Source organism: Ceratosolen solmsi, unplaced genomic scaffold, assembly GCF_000503995.2.
Source record: "Ceratosolen solmsi marchali unplaced genomic scaffold, CerSol_1.0 scaffold2, whole genome shotgun sequence".
Taxonomy (NCBI): Eukaryota; Metazoa; Arthropoda; class Insecta; order Hymenoptera; family Agaonidae; genus Ceratosolen; species Ceratosolen solmsi.
In genome coordinates this window covers 7,540,946-7,552,449 of record NW_011948422.1, presented here as the reverse complement: position 1 = coordinate 7,552,449, position 11,504 = coordinate 7,540,946, and the positions used below count along the sequence as shown (strand labels likewise).

Sequence of the window (11,504 nt, the reverse complement as noted above, 5' to 3'; positions counted from 1 at the left end):
TCCCTCCCTCTCACTCTATCTCTCTATCTCCTTCTCTTTTTTCTCGGCACTCGCGTACATTTCGCTTCTGTCCATTCGTTCGCGAACTTTTTTGCCTTCCACTTGAATTGCGCGCGCGCGCGCGCGCACGGCAAAACCTAACGAGTCCCAGGGCCTGTTATTATCCGCTCTCGGAACTTCTTCATGCTCTCTCTCTCTCTCTCTCAATATCTCTCAATATCTCTCTCTCTCTCTCTCTCTCTCTCTTTCTCATTCTCTTCCTCTGGCACCCTCCCCTCTCTTACCCTGTCTTGCTTATGCCACGCTGTCTATTCACGAGTAGAGATTATCCTGGAAACTTATTGCGGTGAACTTGGACAATAACGACACGGAATCGAATGTACCGTAGGCCTTAGGCCACTGCCCTCTTTCTCGCTTGCGCTTTAGTTTTCTTCGCACCTTCGCACACACACACACTCTCTCTCTCTCTCTCTCTCTCTCTCTCTCTCTCCCTCTCTCTCACCCTTTCTATCTATGCAGCTTCAACCTCTTCCTCAATTCAATTTTTTCCGCGAATGGCAATGTGTATCGACGGGAGTGTAATTTTACTTGCAAGTCGTTTCTAAGTGTAACGAGCTTAACCTCGTGATTTTAGTAACGGGACGAGTTAGTAGACTCGTTATTGCCGCGGAAATGGATTATAGTGGCGAGGCAAAGGTATTAGATGGGTGTTACCATCAAAATTTTACGAATTACAATGATATTGGAAAAGGGCCCGGTGTCCCTCTCACTATGTGAATACAATCATTAGCGAAGAGAGTTTTATGCAATTATAACAATGTATTGGGACAAAAACTTTACACTGTTTTATACTCTTTCTTTCGTTTTAATGAATATTTCTGTTAGCTAAATGTACATTCTCAAGAGGCAGCAATAGTATTTTAACGATCTCATTACTCAAGAGTCATTTTTTACTTAACTCAATCGTAAAATTAAATTATTCTAAAAACAAAGGACAATTTTTATTTGAAATTTCGTTAGTTGAGCTGAACTTTTTGTCAAGTTATATTGCCTGTGCGAGCCGATTAATTTGCTCCTTTGTTCATTCGTCTATTTGAAATAAATATATGTAGTGATAAAATTACAGTTACAGCATAAAGCCATAATTATATTTACACTAAAATGAATTACATCATTTTCACAATTTATTACTACATCATTTTAAATACTGTATAATCTAGTCAACACTTTACTTTTAACTGAATATATTATTTTTAGCGTTATATATAGAAATATATAGAAATATATATATATATATATATATATATATATACACCATGAGCCCTTAAACGCTTAGAACGAGAGTATTTCATATGTTTATTTAAATTCGAGTATGGCGTTCTGTTCACGATAATTAGAAAGTACAATTATAAAAATAACCGGTATATGTATTATTTACGTTTAATATCCCGCTAAACGTATTTCATGCTGATGAATGAAGTTTTTTTTTAATAAACATAATAAATTCACACAAACGGTAAACGATGATGAAAATAACTCATATACCATTTGACTTAAAAGTGCGATAAAATTTTAATCTAAATGGTCAAATGTATTTAGTATTTAGTTTGCGGTGACTGCCATTCTACAGGACATTTTCCTTCTAGGAAATAAAAGGACTCTTCGCCTAACATCAAGTAGCAAAATCGTCCGGAATCCTTCCAACCGTTGAAGAACATTTAGCCTTTTTCCTCTCGGTAAGCGTACGTGAACGATTATCGACTAAACATCCGAGAATGCAGAGTATTTATTTCCATCCCTGTAACTACGCAAACCACAAACATCAAACGTACTTCGTCAATTAGCTATAAGAAAGTTTCCGATAACAATAATTTAATTACAATTCTTTTTAATTTGCCTTTGGCCAACAACAATACGTTGAATGCTTTGTCATTGCCATTACAAATTATTATTGAAATAATTATGAATCCAAATGAGCGATAAACTGAATAGATTTTTATTATTATTAGCATAAAAGGCCGATAAAATCATTGTGATATATTTTAAAACCTTTGCATGCAAAGTATCCATTTTCTACAACGCTCCACTGTCAAACATTCAAATAATTTTGAAATTTCCATAAAAGTACGTAAGTCTCGGCTTTCATGACAATTTCAAATAACAATATAACTTATGAAATATTTATCATCGATACATAAATAAGAAAGTATTACGATAACGGTATCGCAATATTAATAAGCATTGTAATCAGTGTAAAATTTAAAATTTAATATCAAAGATTTAAAATCTAATTTCGATTGCTAATCGAGTCTCCGTACCATCAAGCTCAAAGATTAATGTTGATATGCCTTTTCAGAACTTTACGAACTTGTCTTTACACGCAGCCTAAAGTTAACAAACTTTATCTTTTTCATTCGCAAAGCTGCAGTAAATATTACCGTATATATCCTTGCAAAAGTACTTGGTAGTAAGTAAAAATTATTTGTTGCTGCATTGACGCACGTTTTTCCTCTTTTTATATTATTATAAGCAGAAGAAAGTACCTCAATTTACATGATTAATTTAACATTTACGATAATAAGCTACACTATTTTACGTTTTACGAAAACATACGAAGCTCATAGGGCACTTCTTTCGGGGGCGGAGGGGATGGAGGCAACAGGAGAGTAAACATCTCGGGAACAAGAGCCGTGACTCGATACAAACACATGCTCCACCCTCGTTCCATGTAAAAAGCGAAAAGGTGCATTAAAAAAGTGAAGATTATCACACAGTCACCGGAACTTTCGCGTTACGTAAGAGGCGTAGATTCGGGCGCCGTAGCCCGGTGGCGATGACGTTGAAAGTCCCAAGGTGATCCCGGGTGTCACGGGCGTCTGTGTGCCTCGGTAACACTCGAGCGAGCGAACTTTGAGTCGCGATGGGGCGACGACGCGCGCTCGACATTATCAATCGGAGAACAGTGCCGGATTGATCGTTATTGATCGTTATTGATCGTTATTGATCGTTATTAATCGTTATTGATCGTTGTGCCGCTCGTTACTTTTATATTCGTTATTTATAAGCCTGTCGAAGTATCAAATTTTGTGTGTAGTGGCTCGCAAACTCAGCTTTCCCACTGACGGGTGATAAATATTTTGTGCGGTAGCTTGAAAACTGAATTATGCTTCATTCCTGCGCGGCTTGTGCGATTATAAATTGGCAAAGTTTTGTCGGTAAATGTCATCACGGTGATTTGATGATTAGAAAAAAAAAGCTCGCGAGGCGAAGATCATATGTTATTTGATTGAAATAATGCAAGGAGCGAGTCAAATAGACAAGCGCGAGCGTGTTTTTACAGCTGTAGGTAATATTTCGAGCGCACTGTAAATTTATTAATATTGTGTAATTCCTTTGCATTTCTTCCAACTTAAGATGAATCTTTCGATATCCTATTATTCGTTAATGTGTAGACGTTTATTAAATAAAACGGCTGTAACGTGACGTTGGATTCCTTGATACAAACGATAGAGTAGGGATTAGTGGAATTAATCGAGCGCACGTCGATTAACTCGTTAATTTTTCTATTTTTTTTTTATTTTTTTGTTTTTGTTTTCACATGTTGGACATTATGTCGATCATTTCGGCCTCGCATAGACGCTGTACTATCGATAAAATTACCGAGTCGAATGAATTTAATCATATTTTTTAATAAGGGACCCTTACTGTTCCCCAACTATATTATTCTTGTATTATAGTAAAGAAAATTAAAATTAGCATCGTTGCTCATTTCTCAATTACGTCGAAGTCTTAAAGTCTTTATTTGAAAACAAATCTTGAAAATAGAACTAAAATAAATTACGGTTGAATTATATTGACCACTAATGATAATATTATCGTTACTGCTTAGTTGGCAAATTTTTTCAAACATTCTTTTCATATGCTGATTATTCCATGGCAATATATAAGCAAAAGAATGTTAAAATCATCCGTAATATGTGCAGCCAATTTAGAAATTGCAGTAAAATACATTTACTACATCTTACTTTATTTATCATAATAAGAGAAATACGCAAACGTAAGCAAAAAGCATCGAGCTAATAAACGTTTAATAGCTAATATTTCAATAAAAGTTAGTTACATGAGCCATTATCGAGGAAGAAAAAAGGGCTTGAGCTGGGAAAATGTTTGCCCAAACGTAACAATAATAATTAATATTTCAAAATAGCGCGTAAGAAAAGTATAAAATAATAAATGGCTGCGCGAGTAGAGTTGACTGAGGGCGCGAAGAATTTTGAATTTGAAAATATTTTGATGTCCATTGAAGTCTATGGGAATAGAAAAAAAAATAAAACAAGATCCGTATTCGGTCACTTTTCACCCTCTAAAGCGGACGAATTAAAAAGTACTCAAAAGTTTTGCTACGTCACCTCCTACTCCTCCTTCTCGCTGTCGCTTAATCGCCCTTATTCTTTAACTATAATCATCGAGAGGGAATGAGATAAAGGACGATCAGCGAATCAAGCCTTCGCGCCAATCGTAGGACGCGTGTAAAATTCGCTATCTCGCTCTTTCGGACGAACGGTAATAAGTAGTCAATGATGATAGGTGTACTCTCGACGACCCGGCAATACAGCATTTCTTTACGTTAAAACGGAAGTGTGCGTTTTCTTAGGGAAAGGTCGATTCAAATTTTGCGAGCCAGCAATTGCACGAAACTGCTCCGGGGATAAAACAGCGAGCGTCTATGCATTATTTTGACATAAGAAAGACATTCGAGCAACTTCGCGCCTCTACGTCTCTCTTACTCTGTGTCTTTCTATGCGTACCTCTGCGTAAGTCAGTGTGCCCGTGCGTGTTCGTGTTCGTGCGAGCCCGTGTATCCCGCAACTATCGCTTATACGTGTAGTGAGTCAAGTATTTTTCTTTTTTTTATTACAAGTATCAAGTATTCTTGTACTCGAGTGCTTTGGACAAATAAAGAGAAGATAAAAATATTTATATTGTAGGATAAATGTTTCTTATTTGAATATTAGTTTGCAGTCACCGAGGATCGATGCATTTGTAATTCACTCGACAATTTAATATTATACTTAATGTCAAATTGATTACAATACGAAATGCGCTTATATACCGCGACAGTCTTAATTACAGTGTATAATATATAATCGTTATGTAAATTATTTCATTAATTAGTGATGCAATGATCGGTAGACTTATTGTTATTGGTTTAAATCTTCATTATGCTATGAGATACAGCACAATATCTTTTCATTATTTCAATTAACCACGTAATTTTAAAGTAGCTTATAAAATTCTATACCATCGAGTAAGAAAACAAACGTACGTATTGCCGGTTATGGGCGTTAATAAGTGAAGTTTATATATGTATATAAAGCAAAGTTTAAGGAATAAGGTGCGAGTGGGACAGATAGATAAATAAATGCATATATGTGAATATGTGTATAAATATATATATATATATATATATATATATATATATGTATAGAGAGAGAGAGAGAGAGAGAGAGCGGAAAATAACGGCGTGCGGTCGGCCGTCAAATTTATCGGGAAGCCCTGCTTTTTTCCTTGAGTTTCCCAATGAGAAAAAGATACAGGGCAAACAAAAAACGATCGTACATGCGCGTATGTAGACAGGAACAAGCGTGCGAGAGGGAGAGGAACCGTGGGGGAGCTTCTCGGTATGCTTCGTAGTGAGATTAAAAAAAAAGCGTAAAAAGAAGCACAGAGAGAGAGAGAGAGGATCGGGCTTTTCTTTCCGATGTAGCGATGGGCCTACTCCGATGGTGTTGGAGAGTTTCTCGGGGCGTCGTTGGCCGCGCTCGTGGACGGGGTGGGGGCGGTGTAGTGAAGCGAAGGGGGGTCCTACGACACTGTATGCGTGCGCATGTGCGTGGCTAACCGGTTTGGCGGGTCCTGCAGTTGCGCTCTCTTCTCGAGAAACTCGCGGTTCTACGCATGCAGCGCTGCTGCAAAAGAGAGAGAAAGAGAGAGAGAGAGAGAGAGAGAGAGAGAGAGAGAGAGAGAGAGAGTGCGCGCGAGCGTGAACTGACGAAGGTTGGAGGGGGACGAGGGGCACTAACGTGGATGTGCGTATATACGGATAAGCACACAACGACGTCCGTCCTCTTTGCCTCACGCCAGTGTATATTTCTGTGTACACGTAACTTTGTTCCCTCATTCTTCGCGCGATTTGAGGGATCCTCGCTTTTGTCCGAGACGAATGTTCCTCGACGTTACCACGGAGACAAATTTTATTACTAATTGTAGGCGTCGCATTAAGCAGTGGGACGTTCGAAGGCGATCGACCCGTTATTATATTATTTATTGCAATTGCTATTCTTTTGCGCTGGATTACCGTCGGCATCACTCGTTAGCGCGCTCCTGCATAATACGCGTAAGCAGTGGAAGGAATTAAATGCGCAGTTTCTTCGATTCTTGTTTTCGTTGGCTTGCGCTTTTTCGCTATTAGCGCTTTGAATAATTCTTTGTGTGTATGTGCGCTGGTGGCGAGGTTGGCGGAGTCGTGCTGTGCTGTGCTCGACTCTCGTCATGCGAATTTCTTTTTCATTCGCTGCTTTTTGCGTCGCAAATGTTTTCGGGAAAATGAAATTGCAAGGACGAATGAAAAATGCCGGGATTGGATAGTTTGCATTTTTACATTTCTCCATTAGCGTCTTGGTGTTTTTGTAAGTAAAGAGGCGCGCGAATAAAACTCGATCGGCCCTTTGACTAGAATTCGTGTCACACCGGCGAGAAAATGTTTTTATTTTCTCTTCGTCCTATCCTCCGTGCTTACCTGGAAAAGAAAAAGGAAAAAAGGGGGGGGGGTAGGGGGGACGTAGGGACGAGAGAACGAAGGAGAAGGGGAAACACGAATCTTATTATATCCTAAATATAATAATTTATCAAGACTCGTGCTGCAATAACACCAAACATCATCTAATAGCGATCTACTTTCACCGCTCTCAACCTTATTACAATATTAAATTTATTATTATTCATGATCGGCTACGGGAGTGAAAAAAGTTTTAAAATTTTTCATTTCAAGTCTTTTTCCAGAAAAACGTTTTTGAGCCTCACTGACCGCGTGGCATCGGCACAAAAACTCCCCCTCCACCCCTCAAAGCACCGATCAAATCGAATCTCCGTCTCCTCCTTTCTCCCTTCTACCGCGTGCACACAACACACGCAAACACACACAAACACACACAAACACACACACACTCTCTCTCTCTCTCTCTCTCTCTCTCATTTTGCTTTTGCTCTCTTACTCGAGCGCACTCGCTCTCCCGGTAACCCTGTTTCACTCTCGGCAACTGGTGTATAGCGTCTTTTTTTTCAACCGGTCTGTCGAGCGACCGAGCGAGAAAATATACGCAGTTGCACGTGCGCGAGCCCTCTCCTCTGACCCAAGAAAGAGAGGGAACTTCTCCGGGGCGCGCACCGAAGATATGGAACCACTGCACCACGGAGCCGAATGTATTATACAGCGGCAAGTGAGACAGAGAGATACGACGGTCTAAATATAGCCACGCATTTACATACACGTCCTAAAGATCGCGCGCGGACCTCTGGATTAATGTGTGGGCGAAACGGATAGCAATGTGAGCGACCGAGCGTGAGTTAAAGGGAGAGACAGAGAGAGAGAGAGAGAGAGAGAGCTAGTGAGTAAGTGTGACGCTCGGGGAGCAAGAGGAGGAGGGAAGGTAAAGGTGCCTCTAACTCATGACACCGATTTTTCATTCTCCGTCGTTTCTTCGCTCTCGCAGCGCCTATCCTGGGTCCTTTTCATAGATTCTACTCTATGTTATTGTGCTTGTAATACGCCTCTCGGAGGCACGCGCGCGATAAATTGTCGTAAGGACCTGAAAGACGGAACTAGTCGTGCAATTATTACGTATCGGCTGTTAGGCGCCCCGTATAATGGATGAATTCGAGCAAAGTTCAATTGATTTCAGCCGAGGAATAATGAGGATGGGAAATATGTGGATGGGCATTAAACGAGGAACTTAATTGTCAGCGAGTGCGCTTTCTCCGCCAATTGAAAAGCGTGGAAGGCATTATTTTGGTATGATAAGTCGTTTTTTTTCACGTGTCAAATCGTTCAGCTAAACGCGTTATATATTTCAACCATGCACTTTAATTCCAACCAATGGATGAATAATTTTCATACAAAGGAATCGTGCACGCTTAGGCCCCACTTACGGCTTGATTTCGTATTAAATGAATGCAGTTTATAAAAACATCGGAGTTTTGAGGTGACGTGCGTGTGCGGGAGCGCAGACGCGTGCACAAGTAATTACTCAACTAAATGATATAATGTAATGTCGTGGCGATTCATGATTTTTATTATTTCTCGTATAATTATGTAAGTCGAATTGCGCAATGATAATTATAATATTACATTATAATAGTACATTATAATGACCAATAAAGCTTACCACGTACCGAAATAACAATTCGCAGAATAATATTGAAAATGCATATATGGGGAATACCGATAACCGGCCTTCCACTAGACGAAATCATTACGAACGAATATAAAAAGTTGCCTTTCCAACACTAAAATTATCTATCTTATTACCTTCGGCGGTTTGTCTAGGATCGTGAAATACCCAATATCCTATACAGCATCTTCGCAGCAAATAATTAAGGGGAAAGACAAGGGGCAAAAAATAGCTCGCTCGCAACGGTACTCGGCCAAGAAAATGAGCAATCCTATGTAAATACAAAGAGGAAGGTGAAAAAAGAAAGTCGCGCGCTACGTACGCGCTTAGCGAGGGAAAAGTGAATAGGAGTAGTGGGTACGGAGCGCGGATTTTAATGGGAAACCGCGCGGTCCGGTGCAATAATGGGAAACGAAGATCTCGTCTTAATGGGCCAGAATATCGCTCGTCCGGGTGATTCGGTGGTGGGTAGCGATCCCGGTGGCATCGGAAATCACCTTCGCGGCCGATATCACTCGAGGTTACGATAATCCAATGGCAAGTCGCGGTCTTCGTTGTCGTTGTCGTTGTCGTTGTCGTTGTCGTTATTCTCATCCTTGTCGTCGTCGTTGTCGTCGTCGTTGTCGTTATTCTCGTCCTTGTCGTCGTCGTTGTCGTCGTCGTTGTCGTTATTCTCGTCCTTGTCGTTGTCATTACCCTCGTCGTTATCCTCCTCGTCGTAATCCTCGTCCTCATCCTCATCGTCGTTATCCTCGTCGTCGGCCTCGTCTTTATCCTCGTCGTCGTCCTCGTACTCGTCCTCGTCCTCGTCCTCGTCCTTGCGCAAAATTGCTTCACCCACTTCGCGCGGCTAAGGGTGTCAGTGGAATCGAAAAATACGCACCTCCGTGCCACTTTTGATAGGCGGCGCGGTGGTGCGGGGGCCAGCGAGCGATGGCTCCCGTTAGACATCTTTGATTCAACGAGCGAGAGGACGTGAAAGCAATGAAACTGTTAACCGTGGCGATCGCCCCGAGTTATAGCTCGACTATTCGACGTAATCAGGCTCTTTCATCCCCCTTCCCATCCCCCACAACACCTCGTCGCATGGCCGTTTAGTTTCTCCATGATCGTCGCCTGTTTGTTTATGCGCTTAGAATTTTGTTGCTCGCCGCGATAAACCCGAGGCCGAACTTCACTTGCTGGCGAACGAGAGTGAAAGCCGATGGAACGGTGAGGGGGTGGGAGCGCGGGGGGGGGGGATTTGTTTTCCGGCGGAAAACTTTTATTTTACAATCCATTTTCTCGACCAGTGCGCTTACTCTTTAGCCACGACGATGATTCGTGCCTTTCTCTTGGCATTATTGTAGCGCGTGAGCATGTCCGTTTGTCGATATTTCTTTAATTATTGAACTTTAACGATAAAAATCTTCCTACTCACAGTTGATAATATTTACGTGTAATTTATGGCTTACAGGTAGATGTACCTTAAAATATGCCAGTCAGCTAAGCTCGAACGAGGCTCGGCTCACCGTTCAGCGTTTATGCTATTGATAAAATAAGCCTTTACAATTTACCATTAATGATAATATTCTTCTAGAATGTAATAAAACTACTCGCAATTAACGTGGACACGTAGATTTATTACGCATTAACATCAATAAGAACGTAATGGACGAACTGCAATTTTACCGTTTATTTATTGTGCGCGATATAAATTGTATTAGATCTGATTTTAAGTGACGTCATTGTTAAAGAGGGTCTATCGATATTGAAAAGCTCGCGCAATAAATTATTTGCAATCGCACTTTCGCGAGATCAAAAAGGACTCGTCAAATAAGACATTAATTAAACTATCAAAACGTCGCTAATAAAACAATGATGCTGAAACGATTATAGATAGACTCATAAAGGCAATCTAATATAAGCAACTCAATTAAAACATATTACAAACGAAAACAGACGCTCGCTCGTTCCGTGCCCTACCCTCCCACCCCTCATCTACCCCCTACCCCCTACCCCCTAACCACTGGCCCTTACCTCCTATCCCTACCCCCTCTCAGCCGCCATCTTAACCGAACGAATTTCATTCTATGCTTGAAAATTCATCGAGCGAAAATTAATCGGATGAAAACAACACCTAATAAAACTTTCGTTTCGCAAAGAAAAGGCAAAAGACCCGTCGGCCAATCACCCGGTCATAAATAATTCAGCAAGTGCGCGCGACCTTCTGTGCGCAAGATAACTTGATTAATCAATGGATAAAAATCAATGGGCAAAGAGGAGCACGCGTTCTCGCGTAAAGTGATTCGACGAATTTTAAATCAACGGGGACAGCCGATCGGCCGTCCGTCCTGTCGATGAATTTCCAGCCTCGCATTGCACTCGTAAAGCATCGTCGCGTAAGCTTTGACCGTCCAGCTTTGACCCGCTCAGCATAAAGGGTACCACCAGTCAATAACTTATCACTTGGGTCTTTAAACCCAAAACACGCGTTTCCTCGATGCGTAGAGGGCCTTTAACGAGCGCCCGCCGCTCGAGACGTAAAAACTTTACGAATGGAAAATGCGCGCGCACATCTCTGGGGGCCGGACACGAAATATTAGATAGATAGAGAGAGAGAGAGAGAGAGAGAGAGAGAGAGAGAACCGCATAAAATGAAAGGAAGAGAGAAAGAGAGAGAGAGAAAGAGAGCAGAAGAAAAAAAGAAATAACAACGGCGTGAAGCGGTGTAGACAAGGAGGAGGACAGAAAGTCGATGATGCGCCGCTACTGCACGGTAGTTCGAAATTTCACATCCCCGCACGTTGTAAGGAATACAAATGATATGGCTCGGGAAGTTCCGTGTATGCAGGCCGGTACACGTGAAAAAGAGTGTGAAGAAGAAAGGAATTGCTACGGACGTAAGAAGTGAGAGAGAAAGAGAGAGGGAGAACGAGCGATTGACCGAACGAGCGAACGAATGACTGACTGAGCCCAAGATAGAGAGAGAAGGTGTTTGTATGAGCGCGCGAGCGCGTGTATGCGCGAGTGTTCAAGTTTGTATTAGTAAAAAAAGGGGCGGGGGGGGGGGGC

At 41.2% G+C, this 11,504-nt stretch overlaps 1 long non-coding RNA gene across 1 annotated transcript in view; it reads left to right on the top strand.

Annotated features, from left to right (window-relative positions):
* Positions 1-11,504, top strand: part of LOC105361958 (uncharacterized) — a 299,396-nt gene that overhangs the window by 162,224 nt on the left and 125,668 nt on the right. The window lies entirely within an intron of this gene.